This window comes from Phyllobates terribilis, unplaced genomic scaffold (genome assembly GCF_046119375.1).
Source record: "Phyllobates terribilis strain yellow unplaced genomic scaffold, ASM4611937v1 Scaffold_40__1_contigs__length_11209783, whole genome shotgun sequence".
In the NCBI taxonomy this organism is placed as follows: domain Eukaryota; kingdom Metazoa; phylum Chordata; class Amphibia; order Anura; family Dendrobatidae; genus Phyllobates; species Phyllobates terribilis.
The window spans coordinates 8,085,596-8,111,125 of record NW_027362800.1 but is presented as its reverse complement, the minus strand read 5'-3'; the positions used below and the strand labels follow the sequence as shown (position 1 = coordinate 8,111,125).

The following is a 25,530-nucleotide window of genomic DNA, read 5'->3' as shown; positions in this document are numbered from 1 at the left end:
TTCTTAACGGGAGTCCAGGTGGCCATCTCCACAAATGGACTTTTCAGAATCCTTGGGTGGCACCGTAGTCGGAAACCAATTCTGGTTATCGCTTCTCGGCCTTTTGGCTAAGATCAAGTGTAGTATCTGTTCTTATCAGTTTAATATCTGATACGTCCCCTATCTGGGGACCATATATTAAATGGATTTTTAGAACAGGGAGATGGAAAAAGAGCTTGCTCTGTCCACTCCACGCATTGACCTGGTATTGCAGTATCTCCAGGACCGGTGCACCCCTTCTTTAATGCAGTTTCTAAAATCAGAAAGAATTGAATTCAATGCTTTTTGTTCATTTTGCTTGTTTGTCGGATTTTGGGATGGACTCTTTGGCTTTGCTTTTCTTCTCCTCATTGGATTTTTCATGTTAAAAGTTGCAGAAGCCAGATGACAAGCTCATTTTGGTTCAACTTCAGCAACTGTGCATTGCATTGCCATGTAATGTAATGTAATGCAATGCTATCTATCTAGCTCTCCCTCTATACTTCCTTTTGGATAAACAGACATATTAGGCAAGCATTTTGGAGCTTTCACCTAAATAACTACAGGTGGTGAGATAAGCTGCACAATATAATTGACCTTTCAGTATATTGTTGCACACACACCATCTATTTAGCAAATGCCCTTGTTATCAACAGCAGCCTTTTAAACTCACCTGAGCTAACAGGTATGTGAGCTGGTTACTCTGCTGCGCTTAAAATTTCTTTTTTGGTTTGCTACAATGCCTTTTCTGAAACGTTGTCTCCCTCTGCTGGAACACTGACTTCTTTCATTTAATGCCTGCAGACTATAAAAGAGAAACCAACCCAAAAAGTTTGGTTGATTAGTCTGTGGCATTCTTTTAAACTGTTGCTTATGGCGGTCTCTGTGAGCTTCTCAGTGACATTCAGCCATCCAGGTATCCCGCCTGCAGTAGACGGAATGTGGCAATGGAACGCTGGCTGCGCGTGTCATAATAGGCTCTGAGCCTTTATATACCTGCGCACAGCAGCAGCCACCTTCAGTCTGCTGCTGGACAGCCAGCAGCAGCAGCAGCAGGAGAGGTAATTAATCAGCAACCCTCCTGCTAAGGGTAGACAGCTGCTCGTTCCACCCCCCCCCCCCGCCTTAATTGGTTCTCCTCCCTTCCAACGGTGTTGAGGCGGGTGGGAACAGCCGGGGGTTGAGGGTACTGTGCTAAAAGAGGTGGAGTTATGCAGATCTAAAATGCGTGGATTGCAGCAGCAGCAAGCCGAAAAGTGCAGGCATGTGAGGGATCTAGAGGTTGACAGCATGTCTTCTTAACGGGAGTCCAGGTGGCCATCTCCACAAATGGACTTTTCAGAATCCTTGGGTGGCACCGTAGTCGGAAACCAATTCTGGTTATCGCTTCTCGGCCTTTTGGCTAAGATCAAGTGTAGTATCTGTTCTTATCAGTTTAATATCTGATACGTCCCCTATCTGGGGACCATATATTAAATGGATTTTTAGAACAGGGAGATGGAAAAAGAGCTTGCTCTGTCCACTCCACGCATTGACCTGGTATTGCAGTATCTCCAGGACCGGTGCACCCCTTCTTTAATGCAGTTTCTAAAATCAGAAAGAATTGAATTCAATGCTTTTTGTTCATTTTGCTTGTTTGTCGGATTTTGGGATGGACTCTTTGGCTTTGCTTTTCTTCTCCTCATTGGATTTTTCATGTTAAAAGTTGCAGAAGCCAGATGACAAGCTCATTTTGGTTCAACTTCAGCAACTGTGCATTGCATTGCCATGTAATGTAATGTAATGCAATGCTATCTATCTAGCTCTCCCTCTATACTTCCTTTTGGATAAACAGACATATTACGCAAGCATTTTGGAGCTTTCACCTAAATAACTACAGGTGGTGAGATAAGCTGCACAATATAATTGACCTTTCAGTATATTGTTGCACACACACCATCTATTTAGCAAATGCCCTTGTTATCAACAGCAGCCTTTTAAACTCACCTGAGCTAACAGGTATGTGAGCCGGTTACTCTGCTGCGCTTAAAATTTCTTTTTTGGTTTGCTACAATGCCTTTTCTGAAACGTTGTCTCCCTCTGCTGGAACACTGACTTCTTTCATTTAATGCCTGCAGACTATAAAAGAGAAACCAACCCAAAAAGTTTGGTTGATTAGTCTGTGGCATTCTTTTAAACTGTTGCTTTTGGCTGTCTCTGTGAGCTTCTCAGTGACATTCAGCCATCCAGGTATCCCGCCTGCAGTAGACGGAATGTGGCAATGGAACGCTGGCTGCGCGTGTCATAATAGGCTCTGAGCCTTTATATACCTGCGCACAGCAGCAGCCACCTTCAGTCTGCTGCTGGACAGCCAGCAGCAGCAGCAGGAGAGGTAATTAATCAGCAACCCTCCTGCTAAGGGTAGACAGCTGCTCGTTCCACCCCCCCCCGCCTTAATTGGTTCTCCTCCCTTCCAACGGTGTTGAGGCGGGTGGGAACAGCCGGGGGTTGAGGGTACTGTGCTAAAAGAGGTGGAGTTATGCAGATCTAAAACGCGTGGATTGGAGCAGCAGCAAGCCGAAAAGTGCAGGCATGTGAGGGATCTAGAGGTTGACAGCATGTCTTCTTAACGGGAGTCCAGGTGGCCATCTCCACAAATGGACTTTTCAGAATCCTTGGGTGGCACCGTAGTCGGAAACCAATTCTGGTTATCGCTTCTCGGCCTTTTGGCTAAGATCAAGTGTAGTATCTGTTCTTATCAGTTTAATATCTGATACGTCCCCTATCTGGGGACCATATATTAAATGGATTTTTAGAACAGGGAGATGGAAAAAGAGCTTGCTCTGTCCACTCCACGCATTGACCTGGTATTGCAGTATCTCCAGGACCGGTGCACCCCTTCTTTAATGCAGTTTCTAAAATCAGAAAGAATTGAATTCAATGCTTTTTGTTCATTTTGCTTGTTTGTCGGATTTTGGGATGGACTCTTTGGCTTTGCTTTTCTTCTCCTCATTGGATTTTTCATGTTAAAAGTTGCAGAAGCCAGATGACAAGCTCATTTTGGTTCAACTTCAGCAACTGTGCATTGCATTGCCATGTAATGTAATGTAATGCAATGCTATCTATCTAGCTCTCCCTCTATACTTCCTTTTGGATAAACAGACATATTAGGCAAGCATTTTGGAGCTTTCACCTAAATAACTACAGGTGGTGAGATAAGCTGCACAATATAATTGACCTTTCAGTATATTGTTGCACACACACCATCTATTTAGCAAATGCCCTTGTTATCAACAGCAGCCTTTTAAACTCACCTGAGCTAACAGGTATGTGAGCTGGTTACTCTGCTGCGCTTAAAATTTCTTTTTTGGTTTGCTACAATGCCTTTTCTGAAACGTTGTCTCCCTCTGCTGGAACACTGACTTCTTTCATTTAATGCCTGCAGACTATAAAAGAGAAACCAACCCAAAAAGTTTGGTTGATTAGTCTGTGGCATTCTTTTAAACTGTTGCTTATGGCGGTCTCTGTGAGCTTCTCAGTGACATTCAGCCATCCAGGTATCCCGCCTGCAGTAGACGGAATGTGGCAATGGAACGCTGGCTGCGCGTGTCATAATAGGCTCTGAGCCTTTATATACCTGCGCACAGCAGCAGCCACCTTCAGTCTGCTGCTGGACAGCCAGCAGCAGCAGCAGCAGGAGAGGTAATTAATCAGCAACCCTCCTGCTAAGGGTAGACAGCTGCTCGTTCCACCCCCCCCCCCCGCCTTAATTGGTTCTCCTCCCTTCCAACGGTGTTGAGGCGGGTGGGAACAGCCGGGGGTTGAGGGTACTGTGCTAAAAGAGGTGGAGTTATGCAGATCTAAAACGCGTGGATTGCAGCAGCAGCAAGCCGAAAAGTGCAGGCATGTGAGGGATCTAGAGGTTGACAGCATGTCTTCTTAACGGGAGTCCAGGTGGCCATCTCCACAAATGGACTTTTCAGAATCCTTGGGTGGCACCGTAGTCGGAAACCAATTCTGGTTATCGCTTCTCGGCCTTTTGGCTAAGATCAAGTGTAGTATCTGTTCTTATCAGTTTAATATCTGATACGTCCCCTATCTGGGGACCATATATTAAATGGATTTTTAGAACAGGGAGATGGAAAAAGAGCTTGCTCTGTCCACTCCACGCATTGACCTGGTATTGCAGTATCTCCAGGACCGGTGCACCCCTTCTTTAATGCAGTTTCTAAAATCAGAAAGAATTGAATTCAATGCTTTTTGTTCATTTTGCTTGTTTGTCGGATTTTGGGATGGACTCTTTGGCTTTGCTTTTCTTCTCCTCATTGGATTTTTCATGTTAAAAGTTGCAGAAGCCAGATGACAAGCTCATTTTGGTTCAACTTCAGCAACTGTGCATTGCATTGCCATGTAATGTAATGTAATGCAATGCTATCTATCTAGCTCTCCCTCTATACTTCCTTTTGGATAAACAGACATATTAGGCAAGCATTTTGGAGCTTTCACCTAAATAACTACAGGTGGTGAGATAAGCTGCACAATATAATTGACCTTTCAGTATATTGTTGCACACACACCATCTATTTAGCAAATGCCCTTGTTATCAACAGCAGCCTTTTAAACTCACCTGAGCTAACAGGTATGTGAGCTGGTTACTCTGCTGCGCTTAAAATTTCTTTTTTGGTTTGCTACAATGCCTTTTCTGAAACGTTGTCTCCCTCTGCTGGAAAACTGACTTCTTTCATTTAATGCCTGCAGACTATAAAAGAGAAACCAACCCAAAAAGTTTGGTTGATTAGTCTGTGGCATTCTTTTAAACTGTTGCTTATGGCGGTCTCTGTGAGCTTCTCAGTGACATTCAGCCATCCAGGTATCCCGCCTGCAGTAGACGGAATGTGGCAATGGAACGCTGGCTGCGCGTGTCATAATAGGCTCTGAGCCTTTATATACCTGCGCACAGCAGCAGCCACCTTCAGTCTGCTGCTGGACAGCCAGCAGCAGCAGCAGCAGGAGAGGTAATTAATCAGCAACCCTCCTGCTAAGGGTAGACAGCTGCTCGTTCCACCCCCCCCCCCCCCCCCGCCTTAATTGGTTCTCCTCCCTTCCAACGGTGTTGAGGCGGGTGGGAACAGCCGGGGGTTGAGGGTACTGTGCTAAAAGAGGTGGAGTTATGCAGATCTAAAACGCGTGGATTGCAGCAGCAGCAAGCCGAAAAGTGCAGGCATGTGAGGGATCTAGAGGTTGACAGCATGTCTTCTTAACGGGAGTCCAGGTGGCCATCTCCACAAATGGACTTTTCAGAATCCTTGGGTGGCACCGTAGTCGGAAACCAATTCTGGTTATCGCTTCTCGGCCTTTTGGCTAAGATCAAGTGTAGTATCTGTTCTTATCAGTTTAATATCTGATACGTCCCCTATCTGGGGACCATATATTAAATGGATTTTTAGAACAGGGAGATGGAAAAAGAGCTTGCTCTGTCCACTCCACGCATTGACCTGGTATTGCAGTATCTCCAGGACCGGTGCACCCCTTCTTTAATGCAGTTTCTAAAATCAGAAAGAATTGAATTCAATGCTTTTTGTTCATTTTGCTTGTTTGTCGGATTTTGGGATGGACTCTTTGGCTTTGCTTTTCTTCTCCTCATTGGATTTTTCATGTTAAAAGTTGCAGAAGCCAGATGACAAGCTCATTTTGGTTCAACTTCAGCAACTGTGCATTGCATTGCCATGTAATGTAATGTAATGCAATGCTATCTATCTAGCTCTCCCTCTATACTTCCTTTTGGATAAACAGACATATTAGGCAAGCATTTTGGAGCTTTCACCTAAATAACTACAGGTGGTGAGATAAGCTGCACAATATAATTGACCTTTCAGTATATTGTTGCACACACACCATCTATTTAGCAAATGCCCTTGTTATCAACAGCAGCCTTTTAAACTCACCTGAGCTAACAGGTATGTGAGCTGGTTACTCTGCTGCGCTTAAAATTTCTTTTTTGGTTTGCTACAATGCCTTTTCTGAAACGTTGTCTCCCTCTGCTGGAACACTGACTTCTTTCATTTAATGCCTGCAGACTATAAAAGAGAAACCAACCCAAAAAGTTTGGTTGATTAGTCTGTGGCATTCTTTTAAACTGTTGCTTATGGCGGTCTCTGTGAGCTTCTCAGTGACATTCAGCCATCCAGGTATCCCGCCTGCAGTAGACGGAATGTGGCAATGGAACGCTGGCTGCGCATGTCATAATAGGCTCTGAGCCTTTATATACCTGCGCACAGCAGCAGCCACCTTCAGTCTGCTGCTGGACAGCCAGCAGCAGCAGCAGCAGGAGAGGTAATTAATCAGCAACCCTCCTGCTAAGGGTAGACAGCTGCTCGTTCCACCCCCCCCCCCCGCCTTAATTGGTTCTCCTCCCTTCCAACGGTGTTGAGGCGGGTGGGAACAGCCAGGGGTTGAGGGTACTGTGCTAAAAGAGGTGGAGTTATGCAGATCTAAAACGCGTGGATTGCAGCAGCAGCAAGCCGAAAAGTGCAGGCATGTGAGGGATCTAGAGGTTGACAGCATGTCTTCTTAATGGGAGTCCAGGTGGCCATCTCCACAAATGGACTTTTCAGGATCCTTGGGTGGCACCGTAGTCGGAAACCAATTCTGGTTATCGCTTCTCGGCCTTTTGGCTAAGATCAAGTGTAGTATCTGTTCTTTTCAGTTTAATATCTGATACGTCCCCTATCTGGGGACCATATATTAAATGGATTTTTAGAACAGGGAGATGGAAAAAGAGCTTGCTCTGTCCACTCCACGCATTGACCTGGTATTGCAGTATCTCCAGGACCGGTGCACCCCTTCTTTAATGCAGTTTCTAAAATCAGAAAGAATTGAATTCAATGCTTTTTGTTCATTTTGCTTGTTTGTCGGATTTTGGGATGGACTCTTTGGCTTTGCTTTTCTTCTCCTCATTGGATTTTTCATGTTAAAAGTTGCAGAAGCCAGATGACAAGCTCATTTTGGTTCAACTTCAGCAACTGTGCATTGCATTGCCATGTAATGTAATGTAATGCAATGCTATCTATCTAGCTCTCCCTCTATACTTCCTTTTGGATAAACAGACATATTAGGCAAGCATTTTGGAGCTTTCACCTAAATAACTACAGGTGGTGAGATAAGCTGCACAATATAATTGACCTTTCAGTATATTGTTGCACACACACCATCTATTTAGCAAATGCCCTTGTTATCAACAGCAGCCTTTTAAACTCACCTGAGCTAACAGGTATGTGAGCTGGTTACTCTGCTGCGCTTAAAATTTCTTTTTTGGTTTGCTACAATGCCTTTTCTGAAACGTTGTCTCCCTCTGCTGGAACACTGACTTCTTTCATTTAATGCCTGCAGACTATAAAAGAGAAACCAACCCAAAAAGTTTGGTTGATTAGTCTGTGGCATTCTTTTAAACTGTTGCTTATGGCGGTCTCTGTGAGCTTCTCAGTGACATTCAGCCATCCAGGTATCCCGCCTGCAGTAGACGGAATGTGGCAATGGAACGCTGGCTGCGCGTGTCATAATAGGCTCTGAGCCTTTATATACCTGCGCACAGCAGCAGCCACCTTCAGTCTGCTGCTGGACAGCCAGCAGCAGCAGCAGCAGGAGAGGTAATTAATCAGCAACCCTCCTGCTAAGGGTAGACAGCTGCTCGTTCCACCCCCCCCCCCCCCCGCCTTAATTGGTTCTCCTCCCTTCCAACGGTGTTGAGGCGGGTGGGAACAGCCGGGGGTTGAGGGTACTGTGCTAAAAGAGTGGAGTTATGCAGATCTAAAACGCGTGGATTGCAGCAGCAGCAAGCCGAAAAGTGCAGGCATGTGAGGGATCCAGAGGTTGACAGCATGTCTTCTTAACGGGAGTCCAGGTGGCCATCTCCACAAATGGACTTTTCAGAATCCTTGGGTGGCACCGTAGTCGGAAACCAATTCTGGTTATCGCTTCTCGGCCTTTTGGCTAAGATCAAGTGTAGTATCTGTTCTTATCAGTTTAATATCTGATACGTCCCCTATCTGGGGACCATATATTAAATGGATTTTTAGAACAGGGAGATGGAAAAAGAGCTTGCTCTGTCCACTCCACGCATTGACCTGGTATTGCAGTATCTCCAGGACCGGTGCACCCCTTCTTTAATGCAGTTTCTAAAATCAGAAAGAATTGAATTCAATGCTTTTTGTTCATTTTGCTTGTTTGTCGGATTTTGGGATGGACTCTTTGGCTTTGCTTTTCTTCTCCTCATTGGATTTTTCATGTTAAAAGTTGCAGAAGCCAGATGACAAGCTCATTTTGGTTCAACTTCAGCAACTGTGCATTGCATTGCCATGTAATGTAATGTAATGCAATGCTATCTATCTAGCTCTCCCTCTATACTTCCTTTTGGATAAACAGACATATTAGGCAAGCATTTTGGAGCTTTCACCTAAATAACTACAGGTGGTGAGATAAGCTGCACAATATAATTGACCTTTCAGTATATTGTTGCACACACACCATCTATTTAGCAAATGCCCTTGTTATCAACAGCAGCCTTTTAAACTCACCTGAGCTAACAGGTATGTGAGCTGGTTACTCTGCTGCGCTTAAAATTTCTTTTTTGGTTTGCTACAATGCCTTTTCTGAAACGTTGTCTCCCTCTGCTGGAACACTGACTTCTTTCATTTAATGCCTGCAGACTATAAAAGAGAAACCAACCCAAAAAGTTTGGTTGATTAGTCTGTGGCATTCTTTTAAACTGTTGCTTATGGCGGTCTCTGTGAGCTTCTCAGTGACATTCAGCCATCCAGGTATCCCGCCTGCAGTAGACGGAATGTGGCAATGGAACGCTGGCTGCGTGTGTCATAATAGGCTCTGAGCCTTTATATACCTGCGCACAGCAGCAGCCACCTTCAGTCTGCTGCTGGACAGCCAGCAGCAGCAGCAGCAGGAGAGGTAATTAATCAGCAACCCTCCTGCTAAGGGTAGACAGCTGCTCGTTCCACCCCCCCCCCCCCGCCTTAATTGGTTCTCCTCCCTTCCAACGGTGTTGAGGCGGGTGGGAACAGCCGGGGGTTGAGGGTACTGTGCTAAAAGAGGTGGAGTTATGCAGATCTAAAACGCATGGATTGCAGCAGCAGCAAGCCGAAAAGTGCAGGCATGTGAGGGATCTAGAGGTTGACAGCATGTCTTCTTAACGGGAGTCCAGGTGGCCATCTCCACAAATGGACTTTTCAGAATCCTTGGGTGGCACCGTAGTCGGAAACCAATTCTGGTTATCACTTCTCGGCCTTTTGGCTAAGATCAAGTGTAGTATCTGTTCTTATCAGTTTAATATCTGATACGTCCCCTATCTGGGGACCATATATTAAATGGATTTTTAGAACAGGGAGATGGAAAAAGAGCTTGCTCTGTCCACTCCACGCATTGACCTGGTATTGCAGTATCTCCAGGACCGGTGCACCCCTTCTTTAATGCAGTTTCTAAAATCAGAAAGAATTGAATTCAATGCTTTTTGTTCATTTTGCTTGTTTGTCGGATTTTGGGATGGACTCTTTGGCTTTGCTTTTCTTCTCCTCATTGGATTTTTCATGTTAAAAGTTGCAGAAGCCAGATGACAAGCTCATTTTGGTTCAACTTCAGCAACTGTGCATTGCATTGCCATGTAATGTAATGTAATGCAATGCTATCTATCTAGCTCTCCCTCTATACTTCCTTTTGGATAAACAGACATATTAGGCAAGCATTTTGGAGCTTTCACCTAAATAACTACAGGTGGTGAGATAAGCTGCACAATATAATTGACCTTTCAGTATATTGTTGCACACACACCATCTATTTAGCAAATGCCCTTGTTATCAACAGCAGCCTTTTAAACTCACCTGAGCTAACAGGTATGTGAGCTGGTTACTCTGCTGCGCTTAAAATTTCTTTTTTGGTTTGCTACAATGCCTTTTCTGAAACGTTGTCTCCCTCTGCTGGAACACTGACTTCTTTCATTTAATGCCTGCAGACTATAAAAGTGAAACCAACCCAAAAAGTTTGGTTGATTAGTCTGTGGCATTCTTTTAAACTGTTGCTTATGGCGGTCTCTGTGAGCTTCTCAGTGACATTCAGCCATCCAGGTATCCCGCCTGCAGTAGACGGAATGTGGCAATGGAACGCTGGCTGCGCGTGTCATAATAGGCTCTGAGCCTTTATATACCTGCGCACAGCAGCAGCCACCTTCAGTCTGCTGCTGGACAGCCAGCAGCAGCAGCAGCAGGAGAGGTAATTAATCAGCAACCCTCCTGCTAAGGGTAGACAGCTGCTCGTTCCACCCCCCCCCCGCCTTAATTGGTTCTCCTCCCTTCCAACGGTGTTGAGGCGGGTGGGAACAGCCGGGGGTTGAGGGTACTGTGCTAAAAGAGTGGAGTTATGCAGATCTAAAACGCGTGGATTGCAGCAGCAGCAAGCCGAAAAGTGCAGGCATGTGAGGGATCCAGAGGTTGACAGCATGTCTTCTTAACGGGAGTCCAGGTGGCCATCTCCACAAATGGACTTTTCAGAATCCTTGGGTGGCACCGTAGTCGGAAACCAATTCTGGTTATCGCTTCTCGGCCTTTTGGCTAAGATCAAGTGTAGTATCTGTTCTTATCAGTTTAATATCTGATACGTCCCCTATCTGGGGACCATATATTAAATGGATTTTTAGAACAGGGAGATGGAAAAAGAGCTTGCTCTGTCCACTCCACGCATTGACCTGGTATTGCAGTATCTCCAGGACCGGTGCACCCCTTCTTTAATGCAGTTTCTAAAATCAGAAAGAATTGAATTCAATGCTTTTTGTTCATTTTGCTTGTTTGTCGGATTTTGGGATGGACTGTTTGGCTTTGCTTTTCTTCTCCTCATTGGATTTTTCATGTTAAAAGTTCCAGAAGCCAGATGACAAGCTCATTTTGGTTCAACTTCAGCAACTGTGCATTGCATTGCCATGTAATGTAATGTAATGTAATGCTATCTATCTAGCTCTCCCTCTATACTTCCTTTTGGATAAACAGACATATTAGGCAAGCATTTTGGAGCTTTCACCTAAATAACTACAGGTGGTGAGATAAGCTGCACAATATAATTGACCTTTCAGTATATTGTTGCACACACACCATCTATTTAGCAAATGCCCTTTGTTATCAACAGCAGCCTTTTAAACTCACCTGAGCTAACAGGTATGTGAGCTGGTTACTCTGCTGCGCTTAAAATTTCTTTTTTGGTTTGCTACAATGCCTTTTCTGAAACGTTGTCTCCCTCTGCTGGAACACTGACTTCTTTCATTTAATGCCTGCAGACTATAAAAGAGAAACCAACCCAAAAAGTTTGGTTGATTAGTCTGTGGCATTCTTTTAAACTGTTGCTTATGGCGGTCTCTGTGAGCTTCTCAGTGACATTCAGCCATCCAGGTATCCCGCCTGCAGTAGACGGAATGTGGCAATGGAACGCTGGCTGCGCGTGTCATAATAGGCTCTGAGCCTTTATATACCTGCGCACAGCAGCAGCCACCTTCAGTCTGCTGCTGGACAGCCAGCAGCAGCAGCAGCAGGAGAGGTAATTAATCAGCAACCCTCCTGCTAAGGGTAGACAGCTGCTCGTTCCACCCCCCCCCCCCGCCTTAATTGGTTCTCCTCCCTTCCAACGGTGTTGAGGCGGGTGGGAACAGCCGGGGGTTGAGGGTACTGTGCTAAAAGAGGTGGAGTTATGCAGATCTAAAACGCGTGGATTGCAACAGCAGCAAGCCGAAAAGTGCAGGCATGTGAGGGATCTAGAGGTTGACAGCATGTCTTCTTAACGGGAGTCCAGGTGGCCATCTCCACAAATGGACTTTTCAGAATCCTTGGGTGGCACCGTAGTCGGAAACCAATTCTGGTTATCGCTTCTCGGCCTTTTGGCTAAGATCAAGTGTAGTATCTGTTCTTATCAGTTTAATATCTGATACGTCCCCTATCTGGGGACCATATATTAAATGGATTTTTAGAACAGGGAGATGGAAAAAGAGCTTGCTCTGTCCACTCCACGCATTGACCTGGTATTGCAGTATCTCCAGGACCGGTGCACCCCTTCTTTAATGCAGTTTCTAAAATCAGAAAGAATTGAATTCAATGCTTTTTGTTCATTTTGCTTGTTTGTCGGATTTTGGGATGGACTCTTTGGCTTTGCTTTTCTTCTCCTCATTGGATTTTTCATGTTAAAAGTTGCAGAAGCCAGATGACAAGCTCATTTTGGTTCAACTTCAGCAACTGTGCATTGCATTGCCATGTAATGTAATGTAATGCAATGCTATCTATCTAGCTCTCCCTCTATACTTCCTTTTGGATAAACAGACATATTAGGCAAGCATTTTGGAGCTTTCACCTAAATAACTACAGGTGGTGAGATAAGCTGCACAATATAATTGACCTTTCAGTATATTGTTGCACACACACCATCTATTTAGCAAATGCCCTTGTTATCAACAGCAGCCTTTTAAACTCACCTGAGCTAACAGGTATGTGAGCAGGTTACTCTGCTGCGCTTAAAATTTCTTTTTTGGTTTGCTACAATGCCTTTTCTGAAACGTTGTCTCCCTCTGCTGGAACACTGACTTCTTTCATTTAATGCCTGCAGACTATAAAAGAGAAACCAACCCAAAAAGTTTGGTTGATTAGTCTGTGGCATTCTTTTAAACTGTTGCTTATGGCGGTCTCTGTGAGCTTCTCAGTGACATTCAGCCATCCAGGTATCCCGCCTGCAGTAGACGGAATGTGGCAATGGAACGCTGGCTGCGCATGTCATAATAGGCTCTGAGCCTTTATATACCTGCGCACAGCAGCAGCCACCTTCAGTCTGCTGCTGGACAGCCAGCAGCAGCAGCAGCAGGAGAGGTAATTAATCAGCAACCCTCCTGCTAAGGGTAGACAGCTGCTCGTTCCACCCCCCCCCCGCCTTAATTGGTTCTCCTCCCTTCCAACGGTGTTGAGGCGGGTGGGAACAGCCGGGGGTTGAGGGTACTGTGCTAAAAGAGTGGAGTTATGCAGATCTAAAACGCGTGGATTGCAGCAGCAGCAAGCCGAAAAGTGCAGGCATGTGAGGGATCCAGAGGTTGACAGCATGTCTTCTTAACGGGAGTTCAGGTGGCCATCTCCACAAATGGACTTTTCAGAATCCTTGGGTGGCACCGTAGTCGGAAACCAATTCTGGTTATCGCTTCTCGGCCTTTTGGCTAAGATCAAGTGTAGTATCTGTTCTTATCAGTTTAATATCTGATACGTCCCCTATCTGGGGACCATATATTAAATGGATTTTTAGAACAGGGAGATGGAAAAAGAGCTTGCTCTGTCCACTCCACGCATTGACCTGGTATTGCAGTATCTCCAGGACCGGTGCACCCCTTCTTTAATGCAGTTTCTAAAATCAGAAAGAATTGAATTCAATGCTTTTTGTTCATTTTGCTTGTTTGTCGGATTTTGGGATGGACTCTTTGGCTTTGCTTTTCTTCTCCTCATTGGATTTTTCATGTTAAAAGTTGCAGAAGCCAGATGACAAGCTCATTTTGGTTCAACTTCAGCAACTGTGCATTGCATTGCCATGTAATGTAATGTAATGCAATGCTATCTATCTAGCTCTCCCTCTATACTTCCTTTTGGATAAACAGACATATTAGGCAAGCATTTTGGAGCTTTCACCTAAATAACTACAGGTGGTGAGATAAGCTGCACAATATAATTGACCTTTCAGTATATTGTTGCACACACACCATCTATTTAGCAAATGCCCTTGTTATCAACAGCAGCCTTTTAAACTCACCTGAGCTAACAGGTATGTGAGCTGGTTACTCTGCTGCGCTTAAAATTTCTTTTTTGGTTTGCTACAATGCCTTTTCTGAAACGTTGTCTCCCTCTGCTGGAACACTGACTTCTTTCATTTAATGCCTGCAGACTATAAAAGAGAAACCAACCCAAAAAGTTTGGTTGATTAGTCTGTGGCATTCTTTTAAACTGTTGCTTATGGCGGTCTCTGTGAGCTTCTCAGTGACATTCAGCCATCCAGGTATCCCGCCTGCAGTAGACGGAATGTGGCAATGGAACGCTGGCTGCGCGTGTCATAATAGGCTCTGAGCCTTTATATACCTGCGCACAGCAGCAGCCACCTTCAGTCTGCTGCTGGACAGCCAGCAGCAGCAGCAGCAGGAGAGGTAATTAATCAGCAACCCTCCTGCTAAGGGTAGACAGCTGCTCGTTCCACCCCCCCCCCGCCTTAATTGGTTCTCCTCCCTTCCAACGGTGTTGAGGCGGGTGGGAACAGCCGGGGGTTGAGGGTACTGTGCTAAAAGAGGTGGAGTTATGCAGATCTAAAACGCGTGGATTGCAGCAGCAGCAAGCCGAAAAGTGCAGGCATGTGAGGGATCTAGAGGTTGACAGCATGTCTTCTTAACAGGAGTCCAGGTGGCCATCTCCACAAATGGACTTTTCAGAATCCTTGGGTGGCACCGTAGTCGGAAACCAATTCTGGTTATCGCTTCTCGGCCTTTTGGCTAAGATCAAGTGTAGTATCTGTTCTTATCAGTTTAATATCTGATACGTCCCCTATCTGGGGACCATATATTAAATGGATTTTTATAACAGGGAGATGGAAAAAGAGCTTGCTCTGTCCACTCCACGCATTGACCTGGTATTGCAGTATCTCCAGGACCGGTGCACCCCTTCTTTAATGCAGTTTCTAAAATCAGAAAGAATTGAATTCAATGCTTTTTGTTCATTTTGCTTGTTTGTCGGATTTTGGGATGGACTCTTTGGCTTTGCTTTTCTTCTCCTCATTGGATTTTTCATGTTAAAAGTTGCAGAAGCCAGATGACAAGCTCATTTTGGTTCAACTTCAGCAACTGTGCATTGCATTGCCATGTAATGTAATGTAATGCAATGCTATCTATCTAGCTCTCCCTCTATACTTCCTTTTGGATAAACAGACATATTAGGCAAGCATTTTGGAGCTTTCACCTAAATAACTACAGGTGGTGAGATAAGCTGCACAATATAATTGACCTTTCAGTATATTGTTGCACACACACCATCTATTTAGCAAATGCCCTTGTTATCAACAGCAGCCTTTTAAACTCACCTGAGCTAACAGGTATGTGAGCTGGTTACTCTGCTGCGCTTAAAATTTCTTTTTTGGTTTGCTACAATGCCTTTTCTGAAACGTTGTCTCCCTCTGCTGGAACACTGACTTCTTTCATTTAATGCCTGCAGACTATAAAAGAGAAACCAACCCAAAAAGTTTGGTTGATTAGTCTGTGGCATTCTTTTAAACTGTTGCTTATGGCGGTCTCTGTGAGCTTCTCAGTGACATTCAGCCATCCAGGTATCCCGCCTGCAGTAGACGGAATGTGGCAATGGAACGCTGGCTGCGCGTGTCATAATAGGCTCTGAGCCTTTATATACCTGCGCACAGCAGCAGCCACCTTCAGTCTGCTGCTGGACAGCCAGCAGCAGCAGCAGCAGGAGAGGTAATTAATCAGCAACCCTCCTGCTAAGGGTAGACAGCTGCTCGTTCCACCCCCCCCCCGCCTTAATTGGTTCTCCTCCCTTCCAACGGTGTTGAGGCGGGTGGGAACAGCCGGGGGTTGAGGGTACTGTGCTAAAAGAGGTGGAGTTATGCAGATCTAAAACGCGTGGATTGCAGCAGCAGCAAGCCGAAAAGTGCAGGCATGTGAGGGATCTAGAGGTTGACAGCATGTCTTCTTAACGGGAGTCCAGGTGGCCATCTCCACAAATGGACTTTTCAGAATCCTTGGGTGGCACCGTAGTCGGAAACCAATTCTGGTTATCGCTTCTCGGCCTTTTGGCTAAGATCAAGTGTAGTATCTGTTCTTATCAGTTTAATATCTGATACGTCCCCTATCTGGGGACCATATATTAAATGGATTTTTAGAACAGGGAGATGGAAAAAGAGCTTGCTCTGTCCACTCCACGCATTGACCTGGTATTGCAGTATCTCCAGGACCGGTGCACCCCTTCTTTAATGCAGTTTCTAAAATCAGAAAGAATTGAATTCAATGCTTTTTGTTCATTTTGCTTGTTTGTCGGATTTTGGGATGGACTCTTTGGCTTTGCTTTTCTTCTCCTCATTGGATTTTTCATGTTAAAAGTTGCAGAAGCCAGATGACAAGCTCATTTTGGTTCAACTTCAGCAACTGTGCATTGCATTGCCATGTAATGTAATGTAATGCAATGCTATCTATCTAGCTCTCCCTCTATACTTCCTTTTGGATAAACAGACATATTAGGCAAGCATTTTGGAGCTTTCACCTAAATAACTACAGGTGGTGAGATAAGCTGCACAATATAATTGACCTTTCAGTATATTGTTGCACACACACCATCTATTTAGCAAATGCCCTTGTTATCAACAGCAGCCTTTTAAACTCACCTGAGCTAACAGGTATGTGAGCTGGTTACTCTGCTGCGCTTAAAATTTCTTTTTTGGTTTGCTACAATGCCTTTTCTGAAACGTTGTCTCCCTCTGCTGGAACACTGACTTCTTTCATTTAATGCCTGCAGACTATAAAAGAGAAACCAACCCAAAAAGTTTGGTTGATTAGTCTGTGGCATTCTTTTAAACTGTTGCTTATGGCGGTCTCTGTGAGCTTCTCAGTGACATTCAGCCATCCAGGTATCCCGCCTGCAGTAGACGGAATGTGGCAATGGAACGCTGGCTGCGCGTGTCATAATAGGCTCTGAGCCTTTATATACCTGCGCACAGCAGCAGCCACCTTCAGTCTGCTGCTGGACAGCCAGCAGCAGCAGCAGCAGGAGAGGTAATTAATCAGCAACCCTCCTGCTAAGGGTAGACAGCTGCTCGTTCCACCCCCCCCCCGCCTTAATTGGTTCTCCTCCCTTCCAACGGTGTTGAGGCGGGTGGGAACAGCCGGGGGTTGAGGGTACTGTGCTAAAAGAGGTGGAGTTATGCAGATCTAAAACGCGTGGATTGCAGCAGCAGCAAGCCGAAAAGTGCAGGCATGTGAGGGATCTAGAGGTTGACAGCATGTCTTCTTAACGGGAGTCCAGGTGGCCATCTCCACAAATGGACTTTTCAGAATCCTTGGGTGGCACCGTAGTCGGAAACCAATTCTGGTTATCGCTTCTCGGCCTTTTGGCTAAGATCAAGTGTAGTATCTGTTCTTATCAGTTTAATATCTGATACGTCCCCTATCTGGGGACCATATATTAAATGGATTTTTAGAACAGGGAGATGGAAAAAGAGCTTGCTCTGTCCACTCCACGCATTGACCTGGTATTGCAGTATCTCCAGGACCGGTGCACCCCTTCTTTAATGCAGTTTCTAAAATCAGAAAGAATTGAATTCAATGCTTTTTGTTCATTTTGCTTGTTTGTCGGATTTTGGGATGGACTCTTTGGCTTTGCTTTTCTTCTCCTCATTGGATTTTTCATGTTAAAAGTTGCAGAAGCCAGATGACAAGCTCATTTTGGTTCAACTTCAGCAACTGTGCATTGCATTGCCATGTAATGTAATGTAATGCAATGCTATCTATCTAGCTCTCCCTCTATACTTCCTTTTGGATAAACAGACATATTAGGCAAGCATTTTGGAGCTTTCACCTAAATAACTACAGGTGGTGAGATAAGCTGCACAATATAATTGACCTTTCAGTATATTGTTGCACACACACCATCTATTTAGCAAATGCCCTTGTTATCAACAGCAGCCTTTTAAACTCACCTGAGCTAACAGGTATGTGAGCTGGTTACTCTGCTGCGCTTAAAATTTCTTTTTTGGTTTGCTACAATGCCTTTTCTGAAACGTTGTCTCCCTCTGCTGGAACACTGACTTCTTTCATTTAATGCCTGCAGACTATAAAAGAGAAACCAACCCAAAAAGTTTGGTTGATTAGTCTGTGGCATTCTTTTAAACTGTTGCTTATGGCGGTCTCTGTGAGCTTCTCAGTGACATTCAGCCATCCAGGTATCCCGCCTGCAGTAGACGGAATGTGGCAATGGAACGCTGGCTGCGCGTGTCATAATAGGCTCTGAGCCTTTATATACCTGCGCACAGCAGCAGCCACCTTCAGTCTGCTGCTGGACAGCCAGCAGCAGCAGCAGCAGGAGAGGTAATTAATCAGCAACCCTCCTGCTAAGGGTAGACAGCTGCTCGTTCCACCCCCCCCGCCTTAATTGGTTCTCCTCCCTTCCAACGGTGTTGAGGCGGGTGGGAACAGCCGGGGGTTGAGGGTACTGTGCTAAAAGAGGTGGAGTTATGCAGATCTAAAACGCGTGGATTGCAGCAGCAGCAAGCCGAAAAGTGCAGGCATGTGAGGGATCTAGAGGTTGACAGCATGTCTTCTTAACGGGAGTCCAGGTGGCCATCTCCACAAATGGACTTTTCAGAATCCTTGGGTGGCACCGTAGTCGGAAACCAATTCTGGTTATCGCTTCTCGGCCTTTTGGCTAAGATCAAGTGTAGTATCTGTTCTTATCAGTTTAATATCTGATACGTCCCCTATCTGGGGACCATATATTAAATGGATTTTTAGAACAGGGAGATGGAAAAAGAGCTTGCTCTGTCCACTCCACGCATTGACCTGGTATTGCAGTATCTCCAGGACCGGTGCACCCCTTATTTAATGCAGTTTCTAAAATCAGAAAGAATTGAATTCAATGCTTTTTGTTCATTTTGCTTGTTTGTCGGATTTTGGGATGGACTCTTTGGCTTTGCTTTTCTTCTCCTCATTGGATTTTTCATGTTAAAAGTTGCAGAAGCCAGATGACAAGCTCATTTTGGTTCAACTTCAGCAACTGTGCATTGCATTGCCATGTAATGTAATGTAATGCAATGCTATCTATCTAGCTCTCCCTCTATACTTCCTTTTGGATAAACAGACATATTAGGCAAGCATTTTGGAGCTTTCACCTAAATAACTACAGGTGGTGAGATAAGCTGCACAATATAATTGACCTTTCAGTATATTGTTGCACACACACCATCTATTTAGCAAATGCCCTTGTTATCAACAGCAGCCTTTTAAACTCACCTGAGCTAACAGGTATGTGAGCTGGTTACTCTGCTGCGCTTAAAATTTCTTTTTTGGTTTGCTACAATGCCTTTTCTGAAACGTTGTCTCCCTCTGCTGGAACACTGACTTCTTTCATTTAATGCCTGCAGACTATAAAAGAGAAACCAACCCAAAAAGTTTGGTTGATTAGTCTGTGGCATTCTTTTAAACTGTTGCTTATGGCGGTCTCTGTGAGCTTCTCAGTGACATTCAGCCATCCAGGTATCCCGCCTGCAGTAGACGGAATGTGGCAATGGAACGCTGGCTGCGCGTGTCATAATAGGCTCTGAGCCTTTATATACCTGCGCACAGCAGCAGCCACCTTCAGTCTGCTGCTGGACAGCCAGCAGCAGCAGCAGCAGGAGAGGTAATTAATCAGCAACCCTCCTGCTAAGGGTAGACAGCTGCTCGTTCCACCCCCCCCCGCCTTAATTGGTTCTCCTCCCTTCCAACGGTGTTGAGGCGGGTGGGAACAGCCGGGGGTTGAGGGTACTGTGCTAAAAGAGGTGGAGTTATGCAGATCTAAAACGCGTGGATTGCAGCAGCAGCAAGCCGAAAAGTGCAGGCATGTGAGGGATCTAGAGGTTGACAGCATGTCTTCTTAACGGGAGTCCAGGTGGCCATCTCCACAAATGGACTTTTCAGAATCCTTGGGTGGCACCGTAGTCGGAAACCAATTCTGGTTATCGCTTCTCGGCCTTTTGGCTAAGATCAAGTGTAGTATCTGTTCTTATCAGTTTAATATCTGATACGTCCCCTATCTGGGGACCATATATTAAATGGATTTTTAGAACAGGGAGATGGAAAAAGAGCTTGCTCTGTCCACTCCACGCATTGACCTGGTATTGCAGTATCTCCAGGACCGGTGCACCCCTTCTTTAATGCAGTTTCTAAAATCAGAAAGAATTGAATTCAATGCTTTTTGTTCATTTTGCTTGTTTGTCGGATTTTGGGATGGACTCTTTGGCTTTGCTTTTCTTCTCCTCATTGGATTTTTCATGTTAAAAGTTGCAGAAGCCAGATGACAAGCTCATTTTGGTTCAACTTCAGCAACTGTGCATTGCATTGCCATGTAATGTAATGTAATGCAATGCTATCTATCTAGCTCTCCCTCTATACTTCCTTTTGGATAAACAGACATATTAGGCAAGCATTTTGGAGCTTTCACCTAAATAACTACAGGTGGTGAGATAAGCTGCACAATATAATTGACCTTTCAGTATATTGTTGCACACACACCATCTATTTAGCAAATGCCCTTGTTATCAACAGCAGCCTTTTAAACTCACCTGAGCTAACAGGTATGTGAGCTGGTTACTCTGCTGCGCTTAAAATTTCTTTTTTGGTTTGCTACAATGCCTTTTCTGAAACGTTGTCTCCCTCTGCTGGAACACTGACTTCTTTCATTTAATGCCTGCAGACTATAAAAGAGAAACCAACCCAAAAAGTTTGGTTGATTAGTCTGTGGCATTCTTTTAAACTGTTGCTTATGGCGGTCTCTGTGAGCTTCTCAGTGACATTCAGCCATCCAGGTATCCCGCCTGCAGTAGACGGAATGTGGCAATGGAACGCTGGCTGCGCGTGTCATAATAGGCTCTGAGCCTTTATATACCTGCGCACAGCAGCAGCCACCTTCAGTCTGCTGCTGGACAGCCAGCAGCAGCAGCAGCAGGAGAGGTAATTAATCAGCAACCCTCCTGCTAAGGGTAGACAGCTGCTCGTTCCACCCCCCCCCCCGCCTTAATTGGTTCTCCTCCCTTCCAACGGTGTTGAGGCGGGTGGGAACAGCCGGGGGTTGAGGGTACTGTGCTAAAAGAGGTGGAGTTATGCAGATCTAAAACGCGTGGATTGCAGCAGCAGCAAGCCGAAAAGTGCAGGCATGTGAGGGATCTAGAGGTTGACAGCATGTCTTCTTAACGGGAGTCCAGGTGGCCATCTCCACAAATGGACTTTTCAGAATCCTTGGGTGGCACCGTAGTCGGAAACCAATTCTGGTTATCGCTTCTCGGCCTTTTGGCTAAGATCAAGTGTAGTATCTGTTCTTATCAGTTTAATATCTGATACGTCCCCTATCTGGGGACCATATATTAAATGGATTTTTAGAACAGGGAGATGGAAAAAGAGCTTGCTCTGTCCACTCCACGCATTGACCTGGTATTGCAGTATCTCCAGGACCGGTGCACCCCTTCTTTAATGCAGTTTCTAAAATCAGAAAGAATTGAATTCAATGCTTTTTGTTCATTTTGCTTGTTTGTCGGATTTTGGGATGGACTCTTTGGCTTTGCTTTTCTTCTCCTCATTGGATTTTTCATGTTAAAAGTTGCAGAAGCCAGATGACAAGCTCATTTTGGTTCAACTTCAGCAACTGTGCATTGCATTGCCATGTAATGTAATGTAATGCAATGCTATCTATCTAGCTCTCCCTCTATACTTCCTTTTGGATAAACAGACATATTAGGCAAGCATTTTGGAGATTTCACCTAAATAACTACAGGTGGTGAGATAAGCTGCACAATATAATTGACCTTTCAGTATATTGTTGCACACACACCATCTATTTAGCAAATGCCCTTGTTATCAACAGCAGCCTTTTAAACTCACCTGAGCTAACAGGTATGTGAGCTGGTTACTCTGCTGCGCTTAAAATTTCTTTTTTGGTTTGCTACAATGCCTTTTCTGAAACGTTGTCTCCCTCTGCTGGAACACTGACTTCTTTCATTTAATGCCTGCAGACTATAAAAGAGAAACCAACCCAAAAAGTTTGGTTGATTAGTCTGTGGCATTCTTTTAAACTGTTGCTTATGGCGGTCTCTGTGAGCTTCTCAGTGACATTCAGCCATCCAGGTATCCCGCCTGCAGTAGACGGAATGTGGCAATGGAACGCTGGCTGCGCGTGTCATAATAGGCTCTGAGCCTTTATATACCTGCGCACAGCAGCAGCCACCGTCAGTCAGCTGCTGGACAGCCAGCAGCAGCAGCAGCAGGAGAGGTAATTAATCAGCAACCCTCCTGCTAAGGGTAGACAGCTGCTCGTTCCACCCCCCCCCCCCGCCTTAATTGGTTCTCCTCCCTTCCAACGGTGTTGAGGCGGGTGGGAACAGCCGGGGGTTGAGGGTACTGTGCTAAAAGAGGTGGAGTTATGCAGATCTAAAACGCGTGGATTGCAGCAGCAGCAAGCCGAAAAGTGCAGGCATGTGAGGGATCTAGAGGTTGACAGCATGTCTTCTTAACGGGAGTCCAGGTGGCCATCTCCACAAATGGACTTTTCAGAATCCTTGGGTGGCACCGTAGTCGGAAACCAATTCTGGTTATCGCTTCTCGGCCTTTTGGCTAAGATCAAGTGTAGTATCTGTTCTTATCAGTTTAATATCTGATACGTCCCCTATTTGGGGACCATATATTAAATGGATTTTTAGAACAGGGAGATGGAAAAAGAGCTTGCTCTGTCCACTCCACGCATTGACCTGGTATTGCAGTATCTCCAGGACCGGTGCACCCCTTCTTTAATGCAGTTTCTAAAATCAGAAAGAATTGAATTCAATGCTTTTTGTTCATTTTGCTTGTTTGTCGGATTTTGGGATGGACTCTTTGGCTTTGCTTTTCTTCTCCTCATTGGATTTTTCATGTTAAAAGTTGCAGAAGCCAGATGACAAGCTCATTTTGGTTCAACTTCAGCAACTGTGCATTGCATTGCCATGTAATGTAATGTAATGCAATGCTATCTATCTAGCTCTCCCTCTATACTTCCTTTTGGATAAACAGACATATTAGGCAAGCATTTTGGAGCTTTCACCTAAATAACTACAGGTGGTGAGATAAGCTGCACAATATAATTGACCTTTCAGTATATTGTTGCACACACACCATCTATTTAGCAAATGCCCTTGTTATCAACAGCAGCCTTTTAAACTCACCTGAGCTAACAGGTATGTGAGCTGGTTACTCTGCTGCGCTTAAAATTTCTTTTTTGGTTTGCTACAATGCCTTTTCTGAAACGTTGTCTCCCTCTGCTGGAACACTGACTTCTTTCATTTAATGCCTGCAGACTATAAAAGAGAAACCAACCCAAAAAGTTTGGTTGATTAGTCTGTGGCATTCTTTTAAACTGTTGCTTATGGCGGTCTCTGTGAGCTTCTCAGTGACATTCAGCCATCCAGGTATCCCGCCTGCAGTAGACGGAATGTGGCAATGGAACGCTGGCTGCGCGTGTCATAATAGGCTCTGAGCCTTTATATACCTGCGCACAGCAGCAGCCACCTTCAGTCTGCTGCTGGACAGCCAGCAGCAGCAGCAGCAGGAGAGGTAATTAATCAGCAACCCTCCTGCTAAGGGTAGACAGCTGCTCGTTCCACCCCCCCGCCTTAATTGGTTCTCCTCCCTTCCAACGGTGTTGAGGCGGGTGGGAACAGCCGGGGGTTGAGGGTACTGTGCTAAAAGAGGTGGAGTTATGCAGATCTAAAACGAGTGGATTGCAGCAGCAGCAAGCCGAAAAGTGCAGGCATGTGAGGGATCTAGAGGTTGACAGCATGTCTTCTTAACGGGAGTCCAGGTGGCCATCTCCACAAATGGACTTTTCAGAATCCTTGGGTGGCACCGTAGTCGGAAACCAATTCTGGTTATCGCTTCTCGGCCTTTTGGCTAAGATCAAGTGTAGTATCTGTTCTTATCAGTTTAATATCTGATACGTCCCCTATCTGGGGACCATATATTAAATGGATTTTTAGAACAGGGAGATGGAAAAAGAGCTTGCTCTGTCCACTCCACGCATTGACCTGGTATTGCAGTATCTCCAGGACCGGTGCACCCCTTCTTTAATGCAGTTTCTAAAATCAGAAAGAATTGAATTCAATGCTTTTTGTTCATTTTGCTTGTTTGTCGGATTTTGGGATGGACTCTTTGGCTTTGCTTTTCTTCTCCTCATTGGATTTTTCATGTTAAAAGTTGCAGAAGCCAGATGACAAGCTCATTTTGGTTCAACTTCAGCAACTGTGCATTGCATTGCCATGTAATGTAATGTAATGCAATGCTATCTATCTAGCTCTCCCTCTATACTTCCTTTTGCATAAACAGACATATTAGGCAAGCATTTTGGAGCTTTCACCTAAATAACTACAGGTGGTGAGATAAGCTGCACAATATAATTGACCTTTCAGTATATTGTTGCACACACACCATCTATTTAGCAAATGCCCTTGTTATCAACAGCAGCCTTTTAAACTCACCTGAGCTAACAGGTATGTGAGCTGGTTACTCTGCTGCGCTTAAAATTTCTTTTTTGGTTTGCTACAATGCCTTTTCTGAAACGTTGTCTCCCTCTGCTGGAACACTGACTTCTTTCATTTAATGCCTGCAGACTATAAAAGAGAAACCAACCCAAAAAGTTTGGTTGATTAGTCTGTGGCATTCTTTTAAACTGTTGCTTATGGCGGTCTCTGTGAGCTTCTCAGTGACATTCAGCCATCCAGGTATCCCGCCTGCAGTAGACGGAATGTGGCAATGGAACGCTGGCTGCGCGTGTCATAATAGGCTCTGAGCCTTTATATACCTGCGCACAGCAGCAGCCACCTTCAGTCTGCTGCTGGACAGCCAGCAGCAGCAGCAGCAGGAGAGGTAATTAATCAGCAACCCTCCTGCTAAGGGTAGACAGCTGCTCGTTCCACCCCCCCCCGCCTTAATTGGTTCTCCTCCCTTCCAACGGTGTTGAGGCGGGTGGGAACAGCAGGGGGTTGAGGGTACTGTGCTAAAAGAGGTGGAGTTATGCAGATCTAAAACGCGTGGATTGCAGCAGCAGCAAGCCGAAAAGTGCAGGCATGTGAGGGATCTAGAGGTTGACAGCATGTCTTCTTAACGGGAGTCCAGGTGGCCATCTCCACAAATGGACTTTTCAGAATCCTTGGGTGGCACCGTAGTCGGAAACCAATTCTGGTTATCGCTTCTCGGCCTTTTGGCTAAGATCAAGTGTAGTATCTGTTCTTATCAGTTTAATATCTGATACGTCCCCTATCTGGGGACCATATATTAAATGGATTTTTAGAACAGGGAGATGGAAAAAGAGCTTGCTCTGTCCACTCCACGCATTGACCTGGTATTGCAGTATCTCCAGGACCGGTGCACCCCTTCTTTAATGCAGTTTCTAAAATCAGAAAGAATTGAATTCAATGCTTTTTGTTCATTTTGCTTGTTTGTCGGATTTTGGGATGGACTCTTTGGCTTTGCTTTTCTTCTCCTCATTGGATTTTTCATGTTAAAAGTTGCAGAAGCCAGATGACAAGCTCATTTTGGTTCAACTTCAGCAACTGTGCATTGCATTGCCATGTAATGTAATGTAATGCAATGCTATCTATCTAGCTCTCCCTCTATACTTCCTTTTGGATAAACAGACATATTAGGCAAGCATTTTGGAGCTTTCACCTAAATAACTACAGGTGGTGAGATAAGCTGCACAATAT

The 25,530-nt window shown here is 45.0% G+C and overlaps 20 non-coding genes across 20 annotated transcripts; all 20 read left to right on the top strand.

Annotated features, from left to right (window-relative positions):
- The first annotated feature begins 87 nt into the window (after positions 1–87).
- LOC141189478 (U2 spliceosomal RNA) lies at positions 88–278 on the top strand. Its single transcript, XR_012263536.1, has one exon. It is a non-coding gene; the product is annotated as a U2 spliceosomal RNA (small nuclear RNA).
- Positions 279–1,400: 1,122 nt separating this feature from the next.
- On the top strand, positions 1,401–1,591 carry LOC141189477 (U2 spliceosomal RNA). The gene has a single exon (XR_012263535.1). It is a non-coding gene; the product is annotated as a U2 spliceosomal RNA (small nuclear RNA).
- A 1,116-nt stretch (positions 1,592–2,707) lies between these two features.
- Positions 2,708–2,898, top strand: LOC141189476 (U2 spliceosomal RNA). The gene has a single exon (XR_012263534.1). It is a non-coding gene; the product is annotated as a U2 spliceosomal RNA (small nuclear RNA).
- Positions 2,899–4,020: 1,122 nt separating this feature from the next.
- Positions 4,021–4,211, top strand: LOC141189475 (U2 spliceosomal RNA). The gene has a single exon (XR_012263533.1). It is a non-coding gene; the product is annotated as a U2 spliceosomal RNA (small nuclear RNA).
- A 1,127-nt stretch (positions 4,212–5,338) lies between these two features.
- Positions 5,339–5,529, top strand: LOC141189473 (U2 spliceosomal RNA). The gene has a single exon (XR_012263531.1). It is a non-coding gene; the product is annotated as a U2 spliceosomal RNA (small nuclear RNA).
- Positions 5,530–6,651: 1,122 nt separating this feature from the next.
- On the top strand, positions 6,652–6,842 carry LOC141184951 (U2 spliceosomal RNA). The gene has a single exon (XR_012259658.1). It is a non-coding gene; the product is annotated as a U2 spliceosomal RNA (small nuclear RNA).
- Positions 6,843–7,966: 1,124 nt separating this feature from the next.
- On the top strand, positions 7,967–8,157 carry LOC141189472 (U2 spliceosomal RNA). The gene has a single exon (XR_012263530.1). It is a non-coding gene; the product is annotated as a U2 spliceosomal RNA (small nuclear RNA).
- Positions 8,158–9,280: 1,123 nt separating this feature from the next.
- Positions 9,281–9,471, top strand: LOC141191354 (U2 spliceosomal RNA). The gene has a single exon (XR_012265351.1). It is a non-coding gene; the product is annotated as a U2 spliceosomal RNA (small nuclear RNA).
- A 1,119-nt stretch (positions 9,472–10,590) lies between these two features.
- Positions 10,591–10,781, top strand: LOC141189471 (U2 spliceosomal RNA). Its single transcript, XR_012263529.1, has one exon. It is a non-coding gene; the product is annotated as a U2 spliceosomal RNA (small nuclear RNA).
- Positions 10,782–11,904: 1,123 nt separating this feature from the next.
- Positions 11,905–12,095, top strand: LOC141189470 (U2 spliceosomal RNA). The gene has a single exon (XR_012263528.1). It is a non-coding gene; the product is annotated as a U2 spliceosomal RNA (small nuclear RNA).
- Positions 12,096–13,214: 1,119 nt separating this feature from the next.
- Positions 13,215–13,405, top strand: LOC141189469 (U2 spliceosomal RNA). Its single transcript, XR_012263527.1, has one exon. It is a non-coding gene; the product is annotated as a U2 spliceosomal RNA (small nuclear RNA).
- Positions 13,406–14,525: 1,120 nt separating this feature from the next.
- On the top strand, positions 14,526–14,716 carry LOC141184142 (U2 spliceosomal RNA). The gene has a single exon (XR_012258925.1). It is a non-coding gene; the product is annotated as a U2 spliceosomal RNA (small nuclear RNA).
- Positions 14,717–15,836: 1,120 nt separating this feature from the next.
- On the top strand, positions 15,837–16,027 carry LOC141189468 (U2 spliceosomal RNA). Its single transcript, XR_012263526.1, has one exon. It is a non-coding gene; the product is annotated as a U2 spliceosomal RNA (small nuclear RNA).
- A 1,120-nt stretch (positions 16,028–17,147) lies between these two features.
- LOC141189467 (U2 spliceosomal RNA) lies at positions 17,148–17,338 on the top strand. The gene has a single exon (XR_012263525.1). It is a non-coding gene; the product is annotated as a U2 spliceosomal RNA (small nuclear RNA).
- Positions 17,339–18,456: 1,118 nt separating this feature from the next.
- LOC141189466 (U2 spliceosomal RNA) lies at positions 18,457–18,647 on the top strand. Its single transcript, XR_012263524.1, has one exon. It is a non-coding gene; the product is annotated as a U2 spliceosomal RNA (small nuclear RNA).
- A 1,119-nt stretch (positions 18,648–19,766) lies between these two features.
- On the top strand, positions 19,767–19,957 carry LOC141189465 (U2 spliceosomal RNA). Its single transcript, XR_012263523.1, has one exon. It is a non-coding gene; the product is annotated as a U2 spliceosomal RNA (small nuclear RNA).
- A 1,121-nt stretch (positions 19,958–21,078) lies between these two features.
- On the top strand, positions 21,079–21,269 carry LOC141189464 (U2 spliceosomal RNA). Its single transcript, XR_012263522.1, has one exon. It is a non-coding gene; the product is annotated as a U2 spliceosomal RNA (small nuclear RNA).
- Positions 21,270–22,391: 1,122 nt separating this feature from the next.
- On the top strand, positions 22,392–22,582 carry LOC141186482 (U2 spliceosomal RNA). Its single transcript, XR_012260756.1, has one exon. It is a non-coding gene; the product is annotated as a U2 spliceosomal RNA (small nuclear RNA).
- Positions 22,583–23,699: 1,117 nt separating this feature from the next.
- On the top strand, positions 23,700–23,890 carry LOC141189461 (U2 spliceosomal RNA). The gene has a single exon (XR_012263520.1). It is a non-coding gene; the product is annotated as a U2 spliceosomal RNA (small nuclear RNA).
- Positions 23,891–25,009: 1,119 nt separating this feature from the next.
- Positions 25,010–25,200, top strand: LOC141189460 (U2 spliceosomal RNA). The gene has a single exon (XR_012263519.1). It is a non-coding gene; the product is annotated as a U2 spliceosomal RNA (small nuclear RNA).
- The last annotated feature ends 330 nt before the right edge of the window (positions 25,201–25,530 follow it).